Raw genomic sequence first — 26869 nt, 5'->3', positions numbered from 1 at the left:
CTGCTTTTTAACTTGAATGCAGCCCAAAACTTCTAGGAACATTGTGTGTTCACTCAGTGCAGTATTTTTCTATATGACATCTCACATTACTGGAGCTGGAGTCAATTTGGAGGTGTGTGGAAGGAACTGAAGGTTTGCAGTATGGGTGGTCATTTGCTGCATGGGGGCAATATCACTTCTCCTGGATAAAATCAGAGAGCAGTGCTGAATGCTACATCGTCTGGGATTGACAATCCAGGCACTAATGACTGCTCAACTGGCATTTCTTAGATTTTTAGGGCATTTGCTGTTAGGAAATCTGAACAAAATTAACTTTCAGTTAGCATGTTATTTTTAATGAAAAAGCCTTACAATAAAAACCTTACCAAATAAATTGTTATAGACATTTACCAAATTCTTTGCAGAGACAGTCTTTATGTCCTTGCTGCTGTGAAGAAATCAAAAAGGAAGAAGAATCTGGTCGTTCACCTCACCTTGCCTTAAAAAGCAAGAAAGAGCAGAAAGAATAACTTTGTACCTGTTTCTGACTGCCTTCTCACTGTCTCTATCAGTTCCTTTGACAACATTCAAAGTTTGATCAATCCCTTTCCTACCTCATCATGCCACAAGAGAGCAAACAAGCACGTCTCTTGTGACCAGTGCTCAGATTTGTCCCTGAAAGTTGTTGATAATTCCCAACATGGGCTGATCAGCTTTGGCAAGTGGGGAACCATTTGCCTTCCCAAAAGCCATTTATTTCTGGCCATCCTTTGCTCATGACTGTGATGGCAATCCTATGCCATGTGCTCTGGGATGACCTTGCTTGGGCAGGGAGGTTGGAGTAGATGAACCAACAATCCATTCCACCCTGATCCCTTCTGTGAACTGTGATTGCTACTGATAGTAATGTATAAATTTTTGCTGGAGAAAAAGAGTGGCACTTCTAGATTGTTTTGCATGCAGTTAGTAAATGAGTCAGCAGCTTCTTGTAAAACAGTAGTAACTTCAAGTGTGCTGAATCACAGTTTCAAGGTACTCTAGGTTCTCTTATCTGCACAGGCAACACATTTTCTGTTTGCTTCAGCAGGGAGGCTATTATTCTGAGACTGAAAAAAAGGGGTTGAGGTCTCATGTCTTATTCTGAGATCAGCATTAACTGTTTCAGTGCATTGCATCTGCATCTTCTCTTGAGAGTTTTAACATATTCTTCTAAGTGATGGCTAAAATCTTCCAGAGGCAAATGTACAGCCCACCCAAACTGCTAACTCCATGTTGTCACAAGCCTTGTTAATGAGTGTGGGGAGGGAAAAAAAAAACTGTGAAATAGAAACAGAATGTAGAATATATATTAAAAAAATCAATAATTCTTTGAACATGAAGCATTATTTCTTCTGGAATAAAATTTCCCATTCTTCAAATGTTCCACTCCTTCAAAACCAACCCCCTTCTATGCCACCTTGACCTTCCCATGTGTCTCTCTGTCACTCTCCCCTCCTCTTCCTCTCTTCCAACATCCTTTACACTCCTAGCTGACAAAGAGTCAGTGTACTCAGTGGCTGCCTCTGGGTGACATTTCTTGGCAGCCTGGCAATAAGCACAGGTTTCCTTGTCACCTACCCTCTGCCAATAGTTGAGGCACAGGTCAACTTCTGTTTTCTCTCAGTACTAACTCTTTTCTACTTAAAGGTATAAATTCCCTAAAATGTCTGTTAGAAACTTCTATATTTTGATCTCTACAACACATCACTTTAGCTGAAAGTCACAAACCAGTTTGCCTGCTGCCTAAGGTGGTGTAGGAGTACAGCCCCATAACCCTCATGTTCTTAAGGAGGAAGCCAAGAATAAAGGAAGATTGACTATGAACTCACTGCAATGAGGAACACGGTAAACTAAGGTACTAGAAAAATGAGATTTAAGTTCCGCAAATGTGTTAATCTTGCATTGGCTAAACCTGCGCTTCACAGTCTCTCATCATTTCCCTGATTTTCCTGACAAGATAGGGGCAGCATCACTCCACAGGAACTAAAAGCAATAAGTGCTTGGGCTGGATTTTTCCTCCTTCTCTACAAACTGTCCTGTTCCAGATGAAAACAAATCCAGTTTTTTTTCACCCTATGGTGGGACTTCATTATATCACAATTTGTCCTCTATGAGCCAAACCCTCTTTGTGTTGTAACCACTGGCAGGAGTGACTTCACTGGGAGAAAGATATCCATGCTGCCAAGTGAGTTCAGAGATGGGGCTGTGAAGTTGTTCTCAACACCAGGGCTCATTTCCAAACTCGTGAAATCAATCCCATGCAATTTTCCCACAAGCTCATGTGTGGAAAGCACAAACATATTTCCCTATAGAGGTAAAAGTATATCTACTTTAAAGATATAATAAAGTCTGCACTTTAGCATTCATTCTATAGTCCAGTGCTTTGGCATTAAACATTTTGTTGTTTGCTTTTTACTCAGGGATTACTTTGGTAAAATCTTTCCTTCATATCCTCAGAGGAAATCAGAATAAACGATTGCCAAATGCCACATTTCCCATTGGGAAACAGCATTCTCAGCCATCTGAACACTTGGTGTACCACTGAACAGCAAGGCTGTGCTGCAGATAGTATTTATAGTACATTTTATGAGACCAAAAGTTGTCAGTTAAACCACTAGAAACTAATAAGTGAGCCTAGTGTCATTTGAGTTGTCAACAGGATATAAGCTGATGTAAGAGGAACACCTACATTTTTTAGGCTTCTTTTCACGAATAAATGTACCGTTGATGGTCATGCTTGACTTTGTAGGAATATTTTGAGTGAGGAATATAGTAATTTCCTCTATAGTAATTTGCTCCATTGCAGCAGTAATGATCATCAGACCACTAAAAGACACTCACTCTATAAGCATGCCTAATTCTAGAATGTGATCTTGCTGGGAAACCTCTGTTTTATGGTAAGAATTCTCTCAATTCTCATAGCAATAGAAGAATCACAACACAGAAAACTGTTTCTATGATGGAAAGGGTGAATGCTAAAGCACACAGAAAAGGGAAATATTATTTCATTTAATAAACAGAAATCTCCTCTGAACTAACTCACATTTTAAAATACGTTAAAGCAAATATTATTGTCCAAAGTGTTGTGAAATTGCATATATACACATATTTATATATATATAATACATATATATATGTATAACAATAGCAAAGCCTTCTGTCAATAAAATAAATCAAATTCTCAATTGATGAGGTTCCATTCTTTGTCCCTTCACCTCTTCCCAAATCATGTGCTGTGAAACTACTTTATCCAGCTGCTTTGAAGAAGTAGGTAAGTGTCCTGAGGCAGAGTTTCTCATTGCCCTGCTATCAAAAATACAGAGTGACAAGAAACTAAGGATGAAATATAAGTCCACAAGGTTTGAATCTGCCAGTTTCAGATCAAGTGCTCTATGAATAGATATGAATCTACTTCTTTGTTGATTCTACTTCTGGTTATCATTAATACTTATCTGCATGATCAAAGAAAATCAAACTGATTACAAATCCCTAGGACAAAATGCAGTTCAGTCAGTTCCTGTAAGTTGAAAAATCTCAAATTTTCACTGACAGAACAGCCTGACACTCTTGTAAGTTAAAGTTTGAAAGTTTAACACCAACACTTAAGTGTACTGCATCCCATCCTAGAATTACAAGATAATGTGCAGATGGCATCCCAGAAATGTAAATGACTATCTGCTCAGAGAACATGTGCTTTTAAACAAAGGCAGAGATTTCCCTGAAAAGGGAGGCTAAGGAACTTGCCTGTGCACACACTTATCAAGAAGAAATCTGTGCCACATTCTTTTCAGTTTGGAATAGGAAGTATATGTGAAAAATATGGTGGGAAAGATTTTTCCAGAAATATATCAGCCTGTTTGAAAAAAGGAAGTAGTGAGACTCTCAATAAGTAGAAGAATTTTTAATGATTTCTGCTATTAAAATTTAGATAGGGCTCCGATAAATTTTGCTAGGGTTCCAGTGAGCCTTTTAGCTATGCCTTTCCTCATTAATTTTCTCTTCTTCAACAGAGAGAAAATTGTTCAGTATGAGCTCTGAGCTTATGTCAAGTTGATCTTAAAAAGGCAGTTTGAAGAAACTTGTGTTTAAAGCTAGGAAGGATAAGTTCATCATCAAGAGCCTCTATTTGGCTATCATTTGCCAAAATGACACACAGTGACCAAAAAGAAAGCCAAATCTCAGAGATGAAACAGAAATTTTAGATTTCTTCCACACAGGACTTGAGATAATAATGAAAATAATAAAAAGAAAACACACAGAGTACACTTCTCTCGGACATAGCAATGTTTCCAGCACAGCTGAGATTTTGCAATGATATTTATTTATCAGATCATGTGAGAGTATGGCTGGGAGCAATAGCTGACACTAAGTCAGAATTGCTGGTAGGACGGAGTCCTGTAATAACCCACAGGGCCTGTTTGCATTTGCATATGGAGAGAGAGCCCTCTAGCACGGACTGACTTAGCCAAGGCAGCTCCAGGCCGGCAGCGCTGCAATTACAGCAGGGACTCCAGCGCGGGCCGGCTCTGCTGCCCCCGGGGCTCCGGGCAGATCCAGCCCACAGCGAGGGACGTGCGGCTGACTTGGTTACAGTGGCACCGGGTGCTTGAGCTCAAGGCAGAGCTGGAGCTGCGGTCATGAACAGCACGTCCCAGCTGCTGTGCACATTCAGCTCGCTCTGGGCCCTGACTCTGATTCTGCTGGTAGGGAGAATCTTTATGAAGCACATCTCTGGCCACAGCCCCTCTTTCAGCACAACAGAGCTACTGCACTGCTTTCAATTTAACCTAGGACTCCTCTGATGTGAAGGGAACTGTTGAGATGCAGATTTTCTTTGGCAGCCTGGTATGCAGGGATGCAAACTCGATTCCATGTGATCCCTTCCTGCATCCCATGGTAAGGCAAGATGCTTGTTGAAACACCTTTATGGGAAGCCCTGTTTAGAAGTTTAGATCAGCTGTGAAGTTAGGTGGCCCTGGACTTTTGTACTTGGCATAAATATGTAATTTTTTCACAGGCAAACGCACACAGTTATAACTAAATACATATTTTTTTCATGTCCTTTTATATTCCTTGGATTCTCTTTGCTATAAAATGAAACACAGATGCCTTTATGCTAGTCATCTTGAAACTAGAAATGATCATTACTAGACACAAATGACTGATATTTAAAACTGTGTGCTACTCCTCTTTGTGTACCAAACTAGAATTAGTCACTGTCTGGGATATTTATCCTACATCCATGGTCTAGTTCCCGCTTGAAAGCATGCAGCAGGAATCAGGATCACTCTACAAACTACCTGATACCAGAAAGTACTTCTGTCCCAAGATGAAAAATTAGGATACACAGACGGAAAGCTACATTTTTAGAACAAAGGCAGTGACATGTTCCCCCTGTTACCTAGCTGAGCTCACTGCTCTGACTGAGGCATTCGAATCCTTACACCATGCATGGAGAGAAGTCTGTGCAGAACACAGTGTCCCACAAGAATTGCTGTCTGTCTGGAGTAAGCAAAAACTGCCAAGGAGGAGAGTACAGCTGCAGACCCAGCTAGGAGAGCAGGAGGCATTTTTCCTGCAAGAAGAGACATCTTCCCTTGCCCCAAGAACACGCTACAGAGATGTGAATCAGGGATTTGAGACAAGCACCTTGTCAGAAGGAGTGGAACCTCCCTTGTAACTAAATGCTTATAGGGCTTTTCTGAATGCAAGTTGTTTTTCATCTGTGAGGTCTTACAGAATAACAGAATGGTGAGGGAGAAGAACCACAGTGAGTCATCCTGTCCAACATCCCTCCTCAAGCAGGGTCATCCTACAGCACATTTTACAGGATTGCATCCAGACAGTTCTCAAATACCTCCAGATTTACAACTCAAACCTCCTTCTCTGGAGAAAGTCCCTTCCTGGTCAGACACAGGTCAATTTGTATATAAATCAGTTTTAATTCCATGTTCTATTTTTAATGGGTTAGGGAAATACTTGTGGGTCAAAAGATGTCTCCCAAACTTGGAGCCTCTGCTTCCAAACCAGAGAGAAATTTCAGTGGCTATTAAATATTAAATGTCTAAATATACATCTACTAGATCTTCTCTTATCAAACTCTAAAATATCCACTTAATTTCACAGCAGAAATATTTTCATATGCTATTAGACATCTTCAGACTGAAGACTATGATGATTCATTTTTATTTCTTCACTTGCAGGAACCTTTTTTGAAATTACAGCAGATAAACACTGGTATTTCACAATTCTGCTGTAAGCAGAAGAAAGTGAATCTAAGCGTGAGTGAATTGCCATATGAAAGGGAAGTAGTAGCAGAAATAGAAAGCAAAGAGGATTTCAGTAATTTTTAAAATATTTCCCTTTCTTTGGTTACAAGGATGGATTTACTTTGAAAATAACAAATTTTCAGTGGAATAACTAACTTAAGCAGTTATCTATCTACTTTCTAGTCTCTAGCTACAAATCCACTAGTTTGATTCTTTTTTCACTTACTTGCACAGCTTGCAGCAGACTGAATGCTCCAGGGATTTCACTGCCTGAATTCTGTGACTTTAGTGAGAAACCAGCTCAGCAGTCTTCTTTATCAATTGGTATCATAGTGTGATATTATACCTTTGGCTCTGTTTTCAGTGCAGACATGGTTCAAGTACACCATCTATCTGCCAGCAAAACGTCCTGTTCCAAGCCTACAGAAGTCAGGAACAGCCTTTCTGCTGGTTGGCCACGTCACAATTAAATAAAGTTCTAACACAAAGAAATCAGAATATTTAATGGCATGTAAGAATGCTAAATTAAGACAGATATTTCTTGAGGAGTTTTTTTTTCATTGTCATTTTAAAGTCATGTCTTTGGAAGAAGAGGCCAGGCTTTAGGCCACAGCATTGTAAGTCTATCTTACATCCAAGTAAGTGATGCATTAGTCACACCGTTTATCTGAACATTTATTATTCCTAACTACAGTACACACCTGAAAGAAAGCTCAGCTCCTTGTAGACTTCCATGAAAAAGAATAAAAGAACACTTAAAAATAGCAATGTAGTACTCAACATACTGCTCATTCCAGAGTCCAGAACACAGTAACCACGCAAGTTACTCCAGATGTGCACACCAAACAGTATGGTTGTCACTGGAGCAGATGCATTCTCTTCCACTTTTAGTCCTCATATGTATGATATCCTTTTCTTCCACCTCTTGAAGCTAATGTCCAAAGCAGAAACAAAAACCAAAACTCCAAACCAGTTCCCGTGTCTAGCTTCTTAGCATTTCAGACAGCTTAGTCAGGTTGGGGCTGTTCTCTTATTCCTTTTTCTCTTTTAGTTTGAGGACTGGGGGGATGGACAACACACTCTCAGCATTTTCAGTAGAGCTGTCACTAGATAATGTGTGGGGGGTTTTCAGGTGGTCAGTATTTTCTTGACTCTGTAATCACTGGTTATAAATGAATGCAATAGTAGCTACGTTTCTCCATAGATTTTTCTTGGTTTTCTGAAACCCAAGACCATCTGCTCATAAAGCCATGGGAAGTTTGCCTTTGCCTTTAGTAGAAAAGAACTTTTACATAATATGCCTATACACCTATCCTTTCCTAGCTGTTTACACACCCAGACACTTGCGTCTTTTCTTGGACAAAGTGATATTTGTGGTTCTGCCCATTAACTCACATTTACGTCTACATCCCTTCCTTTTACCTTCCTGCTGCCACCAGTCACTTTACCCTCATTGCCACTTCCCCATGTCATTGTATTTTCCAGCCACATCTCCCTCTTTCTCAAAGTTGTCAAGGCTGACTACTTTAATTGCACTCTTTCTCTCACTGTCAGCATACTCATTTCCTGCATTTCTCCAAACTTTGATCATCCCTTACTGCTTCAATGGTATGGTGTGGAAGAGGTTTTACAGCAACTTCTGTGAGTTGAAGTTTGATAAGAGAGAGAAGTTTGTTAAGAGGATCCATGTTTACCCCTGAAAGAATTTTCTACCGAAGCCGTTAACATAGAAACCAAGAAAGAAAGAAGGATAAATAAGAGAAACCTGCAACTGTCTGTTCCAATAAGCACTTTGTCTTTTCTGACCAATGAGTAAAGTGTAAGCTTATGAGTTTTGTAAGAATGTATGAAAAGCATGCATGCTATAACAAAAACGGTTTGGAGCCTTCTGAAAATGGAGTGTGTTGCTTTGTATTGTCTCCATCTCAACTATGACAGTATGGCAAGGAAAAGCTTGTCAGCCTGGCTGTGGTGATAATGCCATGAAGGAAAGCAGCAATATGTCCCAGTCTGGAGCTTTCCCAGCACTCGGGAAAGCTTCCTTCCCTCAGGCCGCTCTGTAGCCTCATTGAGGCCGCCTCCCTCCCTGACCTCTTTCTCTCCAGCAAAATCAAAATAGCTGGAAAAGAGATTATCTACCCATTTGGTAGCCTTTCTTATGTACACATTTACTGGGAAAAGCAACTAACAGAAAGTCTTAAGTGATGAAGTTAAGCACATATGTAATTGTTCACAGAACAAGGCCCAGCGACTGCTGCCCCTCTGGAAAATGGCGGCGCTGCCCGACACTTCCTGGTCAAGACTACTATGGGAGGCTCCAGTAGTTCACAGCCAAAACTCGGTTCACAGCCAAAGAGAAAATCTCAACCCACTCTCTACGATATTAAACAACCTCAGCTATAATAAAACATAATTATTAAATCAAACTCGTTTACTTAATGACAAGAAAGCCAGAATCAAAATGAGTCTCACTCGGAGAAAGCCTTAAGGAAGAAACCGTTACAGGGTAATATTTTTTAAGACTAACTTAATAGAAACTTTCAAGCAGGCTTTCCACAAGCCCGTACTTTTAAAACCACCAAACCAAGACAATTTAAAGCACGTACCTTTGAGCTGCTGGGAGAGCTGTGCCACTCAGGACGGAGCCTGTGGCCCGCTGCTTTCCAGTGTCACCGCGCCTCAGCAGGGACAGCCGGGGCTCGCCTGCTGCCCCACAGGGCACGGTCACTGAGGGCCCGATGGTGGCCGGGCTGCCCGAGTGCCTACAGTGGGGCCCTGGCCAGCGGGTGCAGAATTGGGTGAAGCCCATAAAGAGCCATCAGTGCTCTGACATCTTTTTACAGCAACTCCTTGAGGAGGGAAAAGATTTATCAGCTCAGGATTGGTCACCGCTGCAAAATGGCTGCCCCCCGAGAGAGAGGGAGAGCCCAGGGAAGGCCTCAGCGCCCATTCGGGTGCTGGCCTAGAGGTGGTGACATGGCACTGTCATGTCCTAGACCATATTTGTTGTCTCCTTATAAAGAAGCAAGATGAGATGCTGTCTGCCCTTCTCTACCGAGTGGGAGATAACCCTCTAGAAATTTCCAAAACTGCATTTAAAATCCATTTTCCATGCAAAACAGTGCTATTTTCAGACATGTCCATGGCTGCCCACAGTGTGCAGTGACAGGCTCAGTCACATGCAACTCTAGCCAAAGAGTATCCCGGACCACATGTTTTTATTTTGTGGGAATGTTTTGTGAACTATATCCTGTCTTTTAAATACCTCAGGTCTTCAAAGACCTGAGAGGTGAGGCTCAGATCTCCTGGGGAAATCCCTGGTGGTCTGGTCCCAGCTCTGCACAGGTGTAGCGTATGTGATCTTTCCTTCTCTGACTAAAAATAGTGACATCAAACTACTCATTCATAAGAAAAACAAAATTAAATAAAAAGGAAGAAAAAAATGACAAGACCACCTGCCAGTTTAAAAAATGGTCTTGAATGATGTTTCAATGGAAGTTAGGGTTTTCACTAAATGCCAAAAGGATACAGCATATCCTGCTACACACTCTCATTAATAAACTAGTCTATGACAGAAGTGTACCCCTCTACGTGTCTCTGCTAATGTCGTGCAATAATTTCCATTCTAACCCACTTTTCTCAGTCACCCACCTGAACGGCTCGTGCAAATTTTACCCTGCAGGGTAAAAATTTCCACGCCTGACCTCTGCATGAAGCAACATTTTTTTGGAATTATGAGGTAAACCTACCTTGTGAGAATAAGAGAAAAGGCAAACACATTTCTCTGTATAAAAAAGCACCCAAACAAACCTCACCCCAAAATAGAAAAAAAAAAAAAATTCACTGCTTTTTCACAGCTCTGGGGATGGTGTAAAAATCATTATAAAAAGCCTCTTGTAAAAGAGCAGAATATTGCCTATGCTCAAAGACCACTGGGTTGAACGTGACAGCACCATGCATTTTCATGCTACAGTAAACAGCTGAAATGTGGCTTTATAGGCTTTTGTATACATGTAGTGTACAAAGTACATACTTTTGACACTATGTATCCTTTTATATACATGTTTACACATACATCAAATAAAAATGTGCATGACTGTGTGTGCACAGTAGTCCATACAGATACTGTATATGCAAGTTTGCAAAGTAGCTTCTGCGAATCAGGTTTTTTGAGGGGAGGAGATGCAGTGCTAGGCACAGGCACAGCTGGGATGTGTCTGTCATGCACCAGTCGAGTTCCTGTCTAGACTGCTATAGGTAGGCAATGGTTCAGAAAGTACTGTCAGGGTCACTGACCGAGGGCCCATTGAATTTTATAATTTTTCCTCTACTTATTTTGAAAGTTTTAGGGCTGTGATTTCTTAAAGACTATAAACACCTATGAGAGGAAGGCCTTGTGTTGGCACAGATGATAAATGTAGCTTCCCCAGCTCCTTATCTCCTCAGATGCCAAGGCCCCACCCTAATCACAGGCAAGCCAAGCTCAGGCAAATACCTACCAGGCAAGATCTTTTCTTTTTCAGAGGAATGAATTTTTATATAAGCTGGTGAATTTTTGGCAAGCTTCAGAAAAGGAAATAATTGTTTTCAAACTATTGTTTTTCTGTTTTAATTTTCTAAGAAATTCTGTAGAAGGATTTTGCCAGCAGAAGCTTGATCATGGTTAAAAACTGAGAAAATATTTTACATTGTAAGTGCATCTAATCTCTTGGAAAAGAAATTGCTCAAGACAGCATGCCAGTGGGCAATGTCTGCTATAAGCCACTGCTGCTCCCTATTGCTTCCTTTTTGTCACCCTCAGGTAAGCCATGACCTGGAGAGATGTTGACTTCAGTGACATGCAGTCACTTCAGAGTCATCATACCCACTGTGCTTCCAGTGGTATTGACTGGCTCTTCTCTGCATTCTGGGGCACTCTTATAGGCACAGTGCTTTCTAAAAACAACTAATTTGAAGTTAGGACTGATGTAATTACTGACATTATGCTCTTACCATTTTACATCGCGTATCTCTGGTTGTAACTAAAAATGGCACAGTTTTACATTTAATTTTAGAAATAATACTGAGTCACATGATTCCCTCAATTTGCAGTTTCTTAGCTTCTCTTCTGAAAATACAAAAAGTATGATTTGACAAAGCTGTTTCAAGAAAAGACAGAATTTATTTTCAAGTAGATTATCTGAAGTGCCAACAATTGGTCTTAGTCCATCCATACTAAAAAAATTCTTTATTTGGCTGTAGTGTCTTTTATTTAAATAACAAAGAATAAGAAAAAATGCTATCTGAGCAGAAGTTCTCTGTACCATGCCGTCAGACCAAGGGTAGTTAGGAGCCCATGAGTTTTCTCCAGTTTCAGGAGGAAGGAATGATCCTATGTCCTGACTGTGCCCCTAGTAGGGTGTCAGTCAAGGTTCTGACCAGCATAATTCCTAGAATATCATGTGATAAGAGCTTCCTATCTTTGGAGAGGGCACTTCAACCTAGAATGAAAAGAGTATCATAAGAGAATATTTTAAATGAGAATTAGCTCTGTTTGTACAACAGTTGTGCACATGCTATTCAAATTCTATCGGCAGATCTGGCATCTTACAAATATTTGTCACACACTTTTGACAGTTTTATATTTTTTGTTCTCTGACTCTACAACCTCATGACAAAATGAAACACAGAAAAGTTGTCTTAAAATATTTAGCAAAACTTTTAACAAACAAGAAAAAAGAGCAGGCTTATAAAATTCCATTGCTCTAAATCTCTGGTTCAAGTATTACTAATATGGAAGTTTAGTGAACAAGCAAAGCTTCTGGACTTCATATGAGAAGGATTTTCAAGATTAAAATAATTATTTTTTGAAAGACTCAACCATTTAGGCCTTCCAGGTTGTGCTTTGTGTGTTCTGCTTGCAAGGTACACATGTTGTATGTTAGAAATAATTATTTCTTATGAAGACCAAACAGTTTAATAGAGATTAATTAAATTAATCTAATTCTAAACCACACGAGTTTCAATTAAAGTAATCAAACACCTCAAATTAAATATAAATTAATCACCATTTTTAATTGGGATATCCACAACTCTTTCATGTTCTATCATTTTGAAACATTATAAGCAATTTGTATTTGTGAATAGAACTAAAGAGCTTCCTGACCGCTGGAGTTGAGGTGGAATGGGCTGATAATAAAGTATCTATTAAAACATCATTGGAAAAAGCTCTATAGTTCATACATTGGCTCAGTTAATCTCTATAGATTTTTTTAATGCTGCTGCTGGAAGGCTGGTGTTGGAGAGGGAGTGAGAAAGAATGCAACCTTCTTTTCTGTACTTCATGGATCCTTAACCCTTATTTAAAGACGACTTTGGATTTTAGACCACATAACTGCTCTTGTAATTATATCAAACGGTTAAAAAAAAAGCTAGTTAATGATGTTCAACATAAGTAATCATGTTAAATAGTGAAATTTAATTTCTTAAAAACTTAAATCCTCATATCTTTTGGAATGCATTGTACTGTAGGATGTCTGAGTAAATTAAATTCTCCCCTGCACACTAAAACATCAATTTCCTTATGGTAATTATCTGCTAGATTGGATCTGTCAGTCGCAGGGAAGCATGCCTGACATTATACCCTTTTTACAAAAAATGATTACAAAAAATTAAGACGAATGAGTAAAATTAAGGCTGCGGCTGGTAAGCCTATATAAAGCTCTCATAGATCACTTTACATAAGCTACCATTGTACTGGATACTAAGCTTTTAATGACTAGTTGCATAATGAGGTGAAGGCCATTAAAGACCAGCAAGGGTAACCGATCACAGAGATAAGAACTAAAAATGATTTTCAGCCAACTAGAAGCAATTTATTATACACAAAAACACAGGTCTAAATGAAATGTCTGGATAGATGAGGAACTTTTGAAAATTGACAGGATTTCCTTCCTAGGAAAGTTTTACAAATATGATAGGAGCCTGTCACTGTCATATTAGATTCTTTTACTTTCCTATTCTGTGCTGCAGAATTGGGGTAGTGGGTTGGGGTTTTTACTTTTAAAGACAGACAGAGTGTAGTAATGCATTTCATTAGCCCTCTTGAAAGGTAAATTAGATTGTGGAGTAGCTGATATAAAGGAAATTCATAGCACTCTGCCAGCAAGTGTTATATGGAGGCAGGTTAGTTGTTGCAAGTCAACTGACACCGTGTCTGTGCTAGAAAAAAACCTCATCCATGCTACAGAACTGCCTCTAAGAAAGGTTTAGGGTTGTAAAGTACTATATTGCTCTCAGACCAGTGCAAAAAATCAGTATATAAGTAAATTCTCTTATAATGAGCAGTCACTTGGGACCAAAAGAGAAAAAGAACCCAAGTGCCTTGAAGGTAGCGGAAGGTAAAATTTTGAGGTAATCTCCTCTCACAGGGAAAGCCACATCCCTAATTTAAACAAAAGGAGTGTGGGGAAGGGTGCCTAAAGAGAGGCAGGAATAGCAGGTGAAGGTGAAAACCTGAAGCTGGGCTGTTTGAAGCACTTGGTGTGTAGCCACTTAACCTAGACAATGAGAGATGCACATGTTCATGTCTATACATAAATGCACACACACAAATATATGCATTAGAAGATTTACCCTGTTTGTGTAAAACCCTATTATTTATACTACTATAGCATTTTAACAGAAAAAAAAACATCTAAAAAGGTTTTTCTAAGATAGGTTATGGAGTCTCAATTCTTGGAGAATTTTCATAATCCAGCTGGCAAGGCCCTGAGCAAAATGCTTTGTCTTTACCATTGGTCTCATTGTGAATTTGGAGTTCATATGGATGCTCCTCTTGAAAACAATTTTTTTTTATGATGCCATGATTGTTTTCTGGGGCTTATGGCCACCTTATTCCCATCATAGATGTGAGTTCTATCCATATTTCTTCTTCACAAGGATATATCCTAATTCTCAGGGGACAGGCTGCTTGGAGAAACAGTTTTTTATTGCTGTTCATTTCTGGAACTCCATCTGGCTTATGTATGCACATTATCAGGTAACTATGCAAGCTCTGAATAAAATTTCTGCCATTTTGTCTATATAATCTAATTAAACACCACTGGAGACTGTTCCTAGCTATACAGCAGGATTAGCTATACTATTAGATTTTTAGTCTGGTGTTCAGCATATTTTTGCTCCATGCTGAACACCATTCTTCTTAACATACCCAAAAATTTCTCAGACCTAAATTTCAAAATAGACAGAAATTATCACTTCCTCTTAGCTGTGGTGCCTTTTTTTTGGAGTCTTGTCAACAGTATGGATATTGGCTATTCCTTGACCCAAGTGCCATCAAATGGCTTTTGATATATTTTAATTCACCATGTGAATTAAATGTGTATGGTCACATCCTCAGTATTTAGGCAACTTTCAGGCAAAAGGAGCAGCTTCAGGATGTACTGGCAGTTGTGCAGCTTGATGTGTATTGTGGGGAGGAGAATTAACCTCAATTTTTCATTTGAATAATTAAGTCCAATCTGCTTTCTGGTTTAGGCATATATTGCCTTCCATGCACTGAATTTTTAGCCATTGGAAAGCTGCAGCCTGATTTACATAGCATTGAAGCCATTGGACACTGTCATTAAAGCTTTTCTTTTTAATCACTTGCATTTGTGTTGTGGCTTGCCTTCTACAAAATCCTCAGTAATTTCAATCATTCCTCCTTTATTCTTTAATTATTTAAAATGTAAATTAATTTGATCTACAGCCTGCTGCCTGTGTCATTATTTGAGATGTACATACTATCATAGTTACTCTTTCAAACTGATAGTGGCTAATACAATTATATGCTTTTTTTCACTGATATCTGATCTGTTAATTAACTGGAAAATATTTTGATTGGGGTGACTGCCTACCCAAATTATTTAATTGTTCCATGCAAGGCTGTCAGAAAAAAAAAATGTGAATGAGCCTGGGAAGTTCTATGAGATTTCACAGTAATAGCTCTTCAGGTTAGGGCTAGAATTAGGCAGAGAAATAGTTCAAGCAACTTGGAGCCTGCAGGAAAATAAACTAGCTCATATTTTAATTTCAAATAAAAAAATAATAGGAGCACTTAGGTCTTGTCTATCTCTTTTCCTCCTTGATTTTCTTACTTTTTTACAAAGCAAGTCTCTCTTATCCCATATGAAAGGAGTGTGTGTAGCAAATGAAAATTAAGAGGACTGGGAGCATGATGTAGGTAAATTGGAAATTAGGTCTGCACCTGGTTAACTGGACAGGGTTTCTTTCTGATCTTAGGTAGTCTTTTTATCCTGAATTTATTGGCTGTCACTGGTGAACTGAACATGACAGAAAGCTGTAACCATTTTTTTTCAGCAGAGAGCTTTATCTTTTCTTCATGCAGAATACTCTGGACATTCTTTCTTCAAAAATAAAAAGATCCTGTAAGAAACTTGGTACAGTTTTTGAGAAAATCTAATACTGATTTTTTTAACCTCACTGAACACTCAAGGGTTCTTGAAGAAAATTCATGGATTTAATAAATGTATTCTTACTTTATTGAATAACTGCAATATTTGAATGTTAGATTTCATACTAGCAACAAAACAGTTAACTAGCCTAGGTGATGTAGAGTGAGTGTTCTATGGGGTTTTTAGAGGTCATAAATATCAATGAGAAGGATTGATACACTACAGGATTCATCAAGGTGTATACTGTTCTAAAACTGAGAGCCAGCAATGAGCTGGCAGACATTCATAATTTATTCCAATTCTGAGAATGTTGGAGTTCATGACTAAATCCTAAGATAATAAGTGTACATGTAATTTACATATACAAATTTGTTTCATACAGGATCACAACAAGAGGCCATACAATGACTTTTACCTAAAAATGGAAGCTGATTATTGTCTTTTTAATGGCTGCAAATTATCTATGTATAAGCCAGATACTGCCAGAGGCTTGCAGTATAAGCAGAAAGAGCATTTGTCACTTCAGTGCTGAATTAGTGATGCTCCAAAGTTGCTCTTGCAGGCAAACAAAACTACTGGTCAGTGGAACATGGATGCCTAAAGGCCTTCAACTTTTAGGGCCTATATGTGATAAACTTACTAGTGATGCTGATTTCTAGACCAAGGAATGAGCACAGAGCAGTTGCAATGGTTTTGTCTGGTTCCAAAAGCCATTACACTTAGGCTGGCTTCCTATTCCTCTGAGAATCCTCCAATGAAAGTACAATTTGTAAATGAGGAATGGTTTGGGCACCTATTTCCCTTCTTAGCCTTTACCGACTATTTTCTAAGGCTGCTCTCAGAATTGGTGTTTTTCAGAGAAGATGTGAGGCACAGTCTTGACTTGCCACCATTAAATGTCACACACTGGTACTTGCATGAGAACGGGCGTCCTTACTGCAAAGCCAGCAGTTACATGCTCTAAGTGCAACTGGGCATGCAGGAGGTGATAAGCAGCCATCCTGCCTCAGCACTTAGGTCAGTGTTTTGGCAGAAATCTCCTCTGGAATGGCTCAACAAACACTTTGCAGGGCTGCTTTGCATTCCTGCAAACTGGGGAAAACATAGAGTCCTGCTCTAAAGTGTAAGTCAGGCCTCTTAAACCCCACATTGCTGGAGTGGCAGAAAAGACAGCAAGGGCTAAGAGATGCTGAGACCCAAACCAAGGAGATTTTAGCCACCGACAAAGAGGAATACACCAATTAAACTTTTTTTCTCCTCTGCTTTGCCAGACTTTGCCAAGTTAATCGCAGTTTCAGTTTCTGAGAGCAACACAAATTCTCTTCTTTTTCATGATGTTTTTCTTGTTTTAATTGCACTTTATCAAATAAGAGAAGCTTCCATCTACAGTAAAACAAACCAAAGTTTCCAGTTATTAAATGCTTTTGGTTTCTGACTTCTCTATAAGCACCTTATTTTCTCCAGTCATTTTCAAGGTTTCAGGCTAAGATCATCACTGCCTCTTATATAATTTTCCTACCATGAAGTTGTTTATGTGTATTGTTTACCCAACAGACATTTCTCTTTCACTTGGTATATTCATTACTAAATAATTCTGTGAGAAGATACAGGCCACTGATTTTTTGCAATTTGCATCCCCATACTCTAAGCTATGTTGAAAGCAAAGCTTTTTGGTCCTCTTGCTTTGGAAGTACATTAATATTTCTATGACCTTTACTAGATGGCAGATGAGAAGCATTAGGAATAAAATAACAAACAAACCAAAGGAAACCAATTTTTTAAAATGTGTATTTCTGAAACGAGCAAGAGGAAAAAGAATCTAGTCTAAAAAATATGAACTTTAGCTAGAGTTATGATAATTGCTCTATTGTACCTATTTTCCCATATCAAAATGCTTCTTTATGATCAATCCACTCAGCATAATGCATAAATATATTTGAAAGGGTTTGGTAGCTATGCATACAAAAAATATATATATATATATACTATTTAGAGATATTTAGAAAGAAATAGAATAGTTTAAGACATTATTATTTACTGTGCATAATGAAGAAATCATATTAAAAGCATGGTCAATATACTAACAACTACTTTACACAAAACTACTTCAAATTAACTTCCAAAGCCTGCTGGTTCTGAAGAGAAATTCTGTGAAACAAGATGTAAACGCAGTGACTTGTGCATGGTGTAAATCCTCTGCTTTAGAAGACTATACTTTCAGAGGCTTTAGACGACTGTAGGAGGAAAAGCAGCTAAATTCTACCCAGGAAACCATTTCTCTCACAGCAGCATTGTTTTTCAGTGGTTTTACTATACACCGGAAGCCAACTCTGTTCCTGTTCATCTAGCTGTCGATTTTTGGATCTGTTCTCAAAGGAACAGTTCCAAAAATCATTTCTAGTGACTTGAAATTTGACTCTTTATGAACCCCACATACAGTTTAACACCACCTATGATTCAGCAAGGCATTTAACAGCTGGAAAGCAAAACTTGCCCCATGAACTAAAGCATTTGTTCGCTGATTTCCACTTTAGGGAAAAGTGATTATCTAATAAAAACTGTCTTTCGTAAGTTTCCTTTTTTACTTTATATCATATGATACAGCATCAAGTAAAAGGATATTCAGGGCAGGGGAAGATGTGTGGGTTAATTCTCTTTAGGGTACTGTGGAAGTGTTGTAAAATTATAAAATAGCAATAACCAGATTATGATACCATGAATCTCATGAATCTAGAAGAGTTCAGATTAAGTGAAGTGGTACTAGTTACAGGATGGACATGACGGCAAGAATCCCCTTCTGTCTTTACTGTCAAGAGCAATGCCATTTCATCCAGTAAAACTGGGCTAGATCTTAATATTGAGTGTGTCATATACTTCTTTTATAATTACTACTCTTGTTATTTTTTCTGTATGAAAGTTTTCCCTCCTTGAGATTTCAGGGAATACTATATTTTAATTTTAGGGAAGAAAAAGATGTTTTTATAATCATAAGAACTTCTTAATGTGAAATAAATATTTGAAAACATGATTACTGTTTATTTAGTTATTTTATTTTATGAGAGATTTTTTTATAGTTTGGATACAAGTATTTCCCTTGCACTTGGTCTTTAAGACCTAGAGATTTTTATTTTTTTACTGAAAAGTTCAGAGAAATTGAAAGTAACTAGAAACTAACTTTAAAAATACTTTTCCTCCTCACTGTGTAGTTTTGGGGTTTTTTTCTTATTAAATGTCCTCACCTTGACCTATCAATATGAAGAAGTGTAAAACATCCTTATTTTTTTTTTTTTTTTTTTTTTTGCAATTTGGATTTCTCTAGTGGATTTCTAAGACACAAATTCCCCTTATTAGAGCCAGAGGTTTTGGCTCTTAATCAATCCATAAAATCAGATGAAACTAGGCTGAGTTATCCAACTGAGAATGCACCCTTTTTAAATATAGTTCCCATATTCATAGATTATTGTGCAATAATTATTCTATGTGTAAAATGTTTTTATGTATAAAGCAACCAATATGAATTTACTCAAGCACTGGCATCTGTCTTTGCAGTCAATGTTCTCAGCCCAGTATTAGTTTAAAATATAATCTGTTTTCACCAGCTAGTTTGAATGGAATTTAAGTTTCTGTTCGAGGTACAGCAGTGATACTGCACTTGCATTGCACAGAGAGTTCCTGCATTTGTACCTAATGTCACATCACTCTGCACTGCACAACTGGGGATCTGAGATTTAATTGGAATCCTTCTCAAGCATAGAACAACACAGCCTTAGTAACCAGTAACAAATCTGCAAATATTTTTAAATGGTACATTATAATTTGATAGGACATAATAAGCCAAATTTGCAAAAGAGGCTATATTTTATATTTTCATCTAAAATATTCACTGGCTTGTATACATGTGTAGCTCCAAATGGAGAAGAACAAAAGACAAAAGCCGGTTGCAACCTTCCTCCACCTCAACATATGCTATAATTTTGCACAAGTACATGTTAGGTATGCATTTAATGCATATGGAGAAAGTAAATCAATGAAACCAACTCTTTTAAAAATCTGGGAGTGGTGATTTTTGCACAAGGAAAATACAGAAAGCTGGAAGTGTAAAAGTTTCTGTGTAAGTTTGACATTTCAAGAACTGGTATCCTTCTGCCCCATTGCTGGATAAACAACTTTCTACAATCTTATTAGGGGAAATGTTATACCCTGGTATCTTAGCTGTCATCTCACATTCCCTAAGGAGTTGTATATCCTCTGTGAGTGAGATTGGCACAGCAATGTCAGGGATATGGATGCTTAGTTCCCATTATTGTTGCCGAGGATCTAATCCCTTTGTTAAGGGATGTTAGCACCTTCTGCAGATTTTGTGCCTTTTGGCTCTGTCGTTTATTCTCCCTACCTCTCAGTATTTCCAAGAAGTCTTCAATCTGCTCTTGAAAGGGTCTCTCATCATTGGTGCACTTTGTAATCTTTCAGTGAAAGCCCTTAAGTGGCTGCAAAAAAGCTACTTCTTACAAATGTTTTGACACACATTTCTACCTAAAAGCCTGGAGAAGCCTGTACTGGAGAAAAACAAGCCTCAGAGGTAATAGAGAAGGAATATAGATTATTCAGATGATAGCACAGACATCAGGACAGAAAATTTTGAGCAATCTGCAAGGCTGTCTGAATTAGACTAAGTATTTGCACTATTCTGGCCCCTGGACCTCAGTAGAACTTCCTGACTGACAAATTTGCATTTGATCTTCTCCTTCTCGGGTGTCCTCCTTCCTCACCTTGTCTACACCAACATAAGAAAATAAAAAGTACCAAGACAAATGCGACAAATGCTTAAATAGAGTTCCTCCATCTCCCATGTTTATATTTTCCCTATTCAGATTAAGTATAAAAGAATTTAAGCATGGGTGTAAAAGCATACATTCTCAGCCTCCAAACCAGGGAACGTAACTTGGCTCCTTTCATTCACTACACACACAAAGGCAGTTAAAGGTAAAATCTCATTCTGTGACATTTAACCATCTTTGCAAGGCACCCTCAGAACAGCTTGAGAAGGTCTGCTGCCCCGTAATGATTTCATAGTTAATAATACATTCACATATGTGTGTCCCCATTTTTGTGTCTCTGTGCATACACAAAATGTTCATGTCAATGTATGGAACAGCTACAGCATCATTTTCAATCTTACTTAACAAGGCAATCTAGTATAGATGACAAGTTTCAGGACTTTGAATTATGTCTCTTCTTGTTCTTAGTACGGTTTTAACTGTCAATGTTAGTAAGTCGTAAATATGAGAATAATGCAATAAGGGCTACCACAGACACCCACTTCTGTATTACTTTATTTTTGTTCTGTATTTAAAGTATCTGCACATCTTCATGCATTTCCTTCCTCCTCACTGTCAGACACTGAGGCTCTCAGTTTTTATCTAGGTAAAAAGGACTGGCATTCTCTAAAAAGTCCTAGGTACTTCTACTGAGTCAAGTTCCATGTATCTGCAGTCATATAAAGACAGGGAAAAATGGAATTTTAAAACATGCTCTCAATATTCCTAAACATTCTCTTTACCCTTTCTCACTGCTTTCTCCACAAACACTTATGCCCATTGGCCACAGAGAATATTAATAATTTGCAATATTCCATAGTGTTAGAATCAGCCCCCTAAAGATCAGTGGTAGTAAATCTTCCTGAAGAGCTTCTCCAGCCTTTCTTGAACACTGACACACAGACAAGACACACACAGAGACACAGACACTCACACACAGCTGTTTTACAACTAATGTGCACAGTACATATGCAGACCTGCCATGACCATGCCAAATACCCTCAAGTACATGGGATGCATGAGGGTCATGCTGGAGATTTGGCTTTCAAGCCTTCTAAAAATACTTTGCTGGCACTGTCACATCTGTTTTAGATGCCCAGTTCTCATGGCTGACACAGAACTGACCACAGATATTATTTATGTTCACTCACTCTCCACATAAAAACCCACGGTTTTGACATAGAGATAACTTTTGAAATCTTCAAAGCAACTTGCTTAAAGCTGCTTCTCAATCCTCTCAATAATCAAGAAAGTTATTATCTTAATAATCAAACAAAATCCAACACTATCCTAGATTAATTATGGTGAAACCAATGGGTTTCTGTGAAACCTGAGATGCAATTGGATTTTTATTTTCCAGGTAGCAATGGACACAAGAAAAAACAACACATAAAGCATTCCTTCCTATGCAAAAGCTAAACAAATCTGCCAGAATTTAATTGCGCTAAGGAGACTTTAAAACATAATTTTCTGTCTTCACCTTGGGATTACCTGGAAATAAAAATAGATTAAAAATAAACCAAGAAAGTTTGACATATAAAAACACTATGCATGTTCAAAGATAAGAAAACCATATTTCTACTGTTTCATATCCTATACAATCTGTTGACTTCAGAATGCTTGACACTGGTGTACAGGATTTTGCTGCACATCCTGTAGGAGCACTGTGCAACAGAAACTCCATGCAGAAATGGTTGCATGCTGCCTGGTCTGTCTGATATTGCTGATACCTTTGACAGGAATACTTATTAGACCAGGTTAGCAGTACACAAGAGACTCCATTTATACCTATAGTTGTCTTCAGGACACTGATCATATGTTGTAGACAGCAGTTATAGTCCATCCACCACATGTAATCACTTGACACTTTCTGAGAAATTATTAAAATCATTGCTTGAGAATGAGCAAAGAGACAAAGAAAGGAAACACCCTTTTAAAAATGATAAGGATGAGATCACATCCTAGATCAAAAGTACATGGGAGCAAATTGTCTGACCCCAAATTATAGGAATAATCTCTCTTTACTACTCCACTATAGTCTAGCTTGACCTGTGATCCCTGAAATCAGCAGGAATTCTCATAATTTATTTTATAAAGGGAAGGAATCAAATGTTGAGCATGTCTCTTTTACGGACATCAGTAACTAATGTTGAGGGGAGATTCTCAGCATCCATCTTAGTTCTATGTGGCAGTTTCATGAAGGACTAGAATGTTCTATCTTAGCTCAGTAAACACTAAGGACTATGGTCCTACTCCACAAGTAGGACCATACACCTACTAAAATTTTGCTACCAGGGATAATATCTCCTCAGGGAAATGTACCATATAGGTACATTTGCTCAGGCTAAGGGTGGCAAAACCTGCCCTGCAATCTCTGGATGTGATTATGCTCTCTAGTTTATTCCTACACAACCTACTTCAAAAAGGTCAGGAGATTCTGTCCTGATTCTGGAAAGTATCCATTAGCACAGAATTAGAACCCTGTTCTTGCTATACATTAAAAATGAAGGAAATTCCTCCACTATGAACTACACCCACAGTAACATCTGTGTAAAGTAAAAAGAAGTAACTGATGTATTTTCTTCAGATCGCAGTGGTGCCTGTCATTTTCACTCTTGAATTCTGGTACCTGAATGAAGTCTCTCAATGATCTTTGCTAAGATGGATTTGCCTTTTTTATTTGTTTGTGACATTTAAAAGCAATTTAGAGTTGCATGAGACTGCTTTGAGTTCAGCTTTATCATATTATGGAGACTCAGGACTTTGTTGCATCTTTCCATTCCCTGTCACCAGCAGCCCACGACTACAGGTGACTGCCTATTTTCCAAGCATAAGCACAAGAGAAAAACCGCAGAGGTGACTGGACGGGGGGCAGCAGAAAAGTAAGTTAGGTCATTCATCAAAATGGTGAAACTCTTGACAAGGTGAACTCTTTAAAAGCCACAGAGCTCTGTATATCTCCTTGAGCCTTTTCTGGATACTTTTCACTGACAGTGCTGAAAAAAGTGTATATGCTGTGAACAGAATCCTAAGCCAAATTAAAAGTTTAATTAGAAGATCAGTTTCTCAGGAAAACATGGTAACTTGGAAAAATGTCACCATATCCTAGATCACTACAGATAACAAGAAAGCAGAATCTAAAGTACAAAATCATAAAGGAGAGAGGAGAAACAAATAGTTACTAAGCTATTAGGGAGAAAGGCTAAGTTTGCCAGCATCTGAAGCTTTTCATGCTAACAAAAGGAAAAGGATTTTTCAGCAATTTTGAAGTGTCCAGATCTTTTGAAATCAACAAGTTAGACATCTAAATACTTATATTGGCCCACAGGTTTAACCAGCCTTTTATGGAAGAGCAAGTGAGAATAAAGATTATTAATTCACTCAATGGGGCAGCCACGATAGTGATGGGGAGCTGTGATGATTTCACAATCTCAGGGTCCCAGCCTATGTCAGTGTGGTAGCAAGGTATGACTTTGCTTCTCACTACCTTGTAAGTGAACCCACCCATTTTTAACAACCATTTTTTCATAGCAAATATCTGTTTCTTAAGTTTGCCAAGATCAATTGAGAAACTCCATACAATTTTCTTTTGGGAATTGATATCTTTTATGCTCATGGGCCTCTTTGAAAAAAAAACCAAAGACATTAATTAAAAAAAAAGACTTTTTGAAAAAAACAAAGACATTTATTAAAAAAATCAGTCATCTTCCCAACACATAACATACAATGCTCCAGAAAAATTTTAAAACCTCAAAAGGACTTCAGATTATCATGACAATAATGTAGTGGGATCCAACCCTAACTGTGTCTGTATTTTAAAGTCAATAGAATATAATGTGTAACATTTAATTATTCTTTAACTAAATAAATGCAATTATTATTTTCCCAGTAATTTTTCTGAACAAGCTGAAAAATATACCTCATACCTACCCATGCATTCCTGCAATTACTGATGGGGCTGTTGACGGAAGATTAGAATTTGCTGGGTGAGTTGCTGACCAATGAACCCTGCCAGAATATCCAAGAATATCTGGAGTGCTAAAGGAAATAGTTAAAAGGGGGATGGGATAGAGAAAAGGTAAATTAAATGACTATAGGCTTGACATGTGACTTATAGATAAGTTCTAAAATGGATAAGGTTTATCAAAGATGGATGGGGTAAAATCTCTTAATAATAAAATGAGAAGTGCTTAGAATGTATAAAGTGTCATAGCTTCTTTAAAGTCAGGGAAACAACTTTATAATGATCTTGCTGAGATCTGGGCTCAAATCTCTGGTTAGACATTATAAAGTTGAGCTCTTTAAAGAATTCTTTTTTCTTCAATCTTTAGGTTTAGTATCTGTATAATATTCATGATTAGAAGCAACATTTAATCACAAAGAAGAAATGAAATCACAGAGTTTGCATAGACCACAGAAAGCAAGGACATATTCTTTAAAAATGTGATACAGATTTAGCTCATATTTAGTTTCCAGCTTCAAATATGAAATTTACATAACAGATTTCAAGCCAACAGGTGTGATTTCTCATGGGCTAAAACATAAATGATTTCCCAAATTATTCTAAGGTTCTCTAAATTTTCCTTAAGAATTTATTAGGGTGTAGTAGTAACAACACTTCTTAGACACCAACTTAAATTCTAGTGTGAGTGAACCACTGATCTGAGACAGTATGCACCACATCTTGGAAAATGAAAGTCTTTTGTTAATTCTGATGCTGTTTTAATGTGTGGAGTAAAAAAACTCTACTTATCTGAAGCAGTACAAAGAAAATTTCGATAAAAGTTGTTTCAAGATGAAGCAGAGATGCACAAAATTAAAAAAAAATAGGTAATATGAATTCAGATAAACCATGAGTATTAGAAATAAAACAATATAAAGCCTCAATATAGTACTGTTTTTGCAACTAAAAGTTTTTCAGAGTATCATTGATATTGTTCTGTATTGACATCTTAAAGTAGGACATTGTTGGACTATACAATTAAACATAGGACACACATATGCATATACATCCAGATTGCCCATACCCATGGAAGTTAAAGGCTTACAACAAGCTGTTTCATCAGCTGACTCAACTAAATATTTGGGATTATACACCTCACCTCTGTTAGTCATTTGTGGGTCTTCACACCATGTAGCACTGATAGCAGTGCTTCCTTTCAAATAATTTTTCAAGTATTCTTCATCTTCCCTGAACTCTGTGTAAAAACAAACAATTTCTTTAATTATTAAGTGCATAGAGTTACTAGTATCATGCATGTATTACAAGTATCATGCAGCTGATGAGCTCCTACTCTATAACTAAGTTCAGCAGGGGATGCAAAATGGACACATGTGAGAGATACAGTTTATCAGACTTTGTGTACAATCTCTGACTTTTGTAGTGGGAAACTTGGCTCTGAAATTCCTCACCAGAATAGCAGAGGTGATGACAAAAAACTGTATCTACCTACCATAGTTATAACACAGGACTCTGTGTTTGGCATGGGAGCAATGGTGGTATCTGTTGTACTCCTTGCACCCATAGTTAGCAGAAGGACCACCTAATTATCTATTTCAGTTTGGAGTAACCTTGCACTAGCCCATATCTTCTTATGCTGCTACACTCCCTGTGCCCAGCTCCAGTCTATGATTCTCCAGAGAGGATGGCTTTGTAGAATCAGTACAGAGGTTGTGGAGCACTTGGGAAGCTGTTGCCTATAGGGAATCACTGAGTAGTTGGCTGGGCAAGGAACAAATTTGCTCTCTGTCTTGACAGCAGCTGTGCAGGGGCAACAAGTGGCTTGTAAACCTTTTACAGTAGTAGAACATGTTTTCAGAATTGGCCAAAATGGGTTGCATTCAAATTTGCTTTTTCATGTCAAAGTAGTCAACTGTTAGGTTAAGTGCACATTACATGACTGTAGAAAATTTTTTCTGTATATCAGGATCCCACCAAGGGACACAATGGATATTGGGTTGTTGTGACTGCAAGCACACAAATTCATCCAAAACTGAAAATCTATCTGAAGGAATATGTACCACTCTGAAGGAATCAGTCAAACTATGAACCCAGTTTTATTACCGTGGTAATAGGCTACGTAGCAAGATATGTCTGCCACATGTCATGAAATTCCAGTGATTTCCTTGGAAGTGTATGGGGGTCACAAAGAGAAGTAGATGACAATAAGAAGTCCTGTAGTAGCTCCCAGCATTTTATGAGCCTATTTGAAGTTAAATAATATAATAATTATACTGTTATATTATCATAATTTTACATATTATATTAACTATATACTTTAATATTCTATAAAATACTTTTTATATTTTATATGCTAATATTTCTATA

At 37.9% G+C, this 26869-nt stretch overlaps 1 protein-coding gene and 1 long non-coding RNA gene across 4 annotated transcripts in view; both read right to left on the bottom strand.

Annotated features, from left to right (window-relative positions):
- The window catches only part of IKZF1 (IKAROS family zinc finger 1), a 100314-nt gene extending 99855 nt beyond the window's left edge, over nt 1–459 (bottom strand). The window contains exon 1 of one of the 2 annotated variants that reach the window (XM_026791800.2): nt 391–459. The gene's annotated coding sequence lies outside the window, so the exon portion shown is untranslated. The remainder of the gene's footprint in view (nt 1–390) is intronic. The other variant, XM_074546193.1, reaches the window with a different exon arrangement.
- On the bottom strand, nt 455–26792 carry LOC141729857 (uncharacterized). Of its 2 annotated transcripts, none has more exons than XR_012581382.1 (4): nt 26606–26792; nt 25644–25739; nt 24472–24579; nt 455–478 (listed from the first exon to the last, which is right to left on the bottom strand). It is a non-coding gene; the product is annotated as an uncharacterized LOC141729857 (long non-coding RNA). The 2 variants fall into 2 exon arrangements; XR_012581384.1 differs by lacking the exon at nt 455–478 and adding an exon at nt 11527–11767.
- Between the last annotated feature and the right edge of the window lie 77 nt (nt 26793–26869).

This window comes from Zonotrichia albicollis, chromosome 1 (assembly GCF_047830755.1).
Source record: "Zonotrichia albicollis isolate bZonAlb1 chromosome 1, bZonAlb1.hap1, whole genome shotgun sequence".
Classification (NCBI taxonomy): domain Eukaryota; kingdom Metazoa; phylum Chordata; class Aves; order Passeriformes; family Passerellidae; genus Zonotrichia; species Zonotrichia albicollis.
Note: the sequence above shows the minus strand (reverse complement) of the source record. Positions and strands in the feature narration are given on the sequence as shown.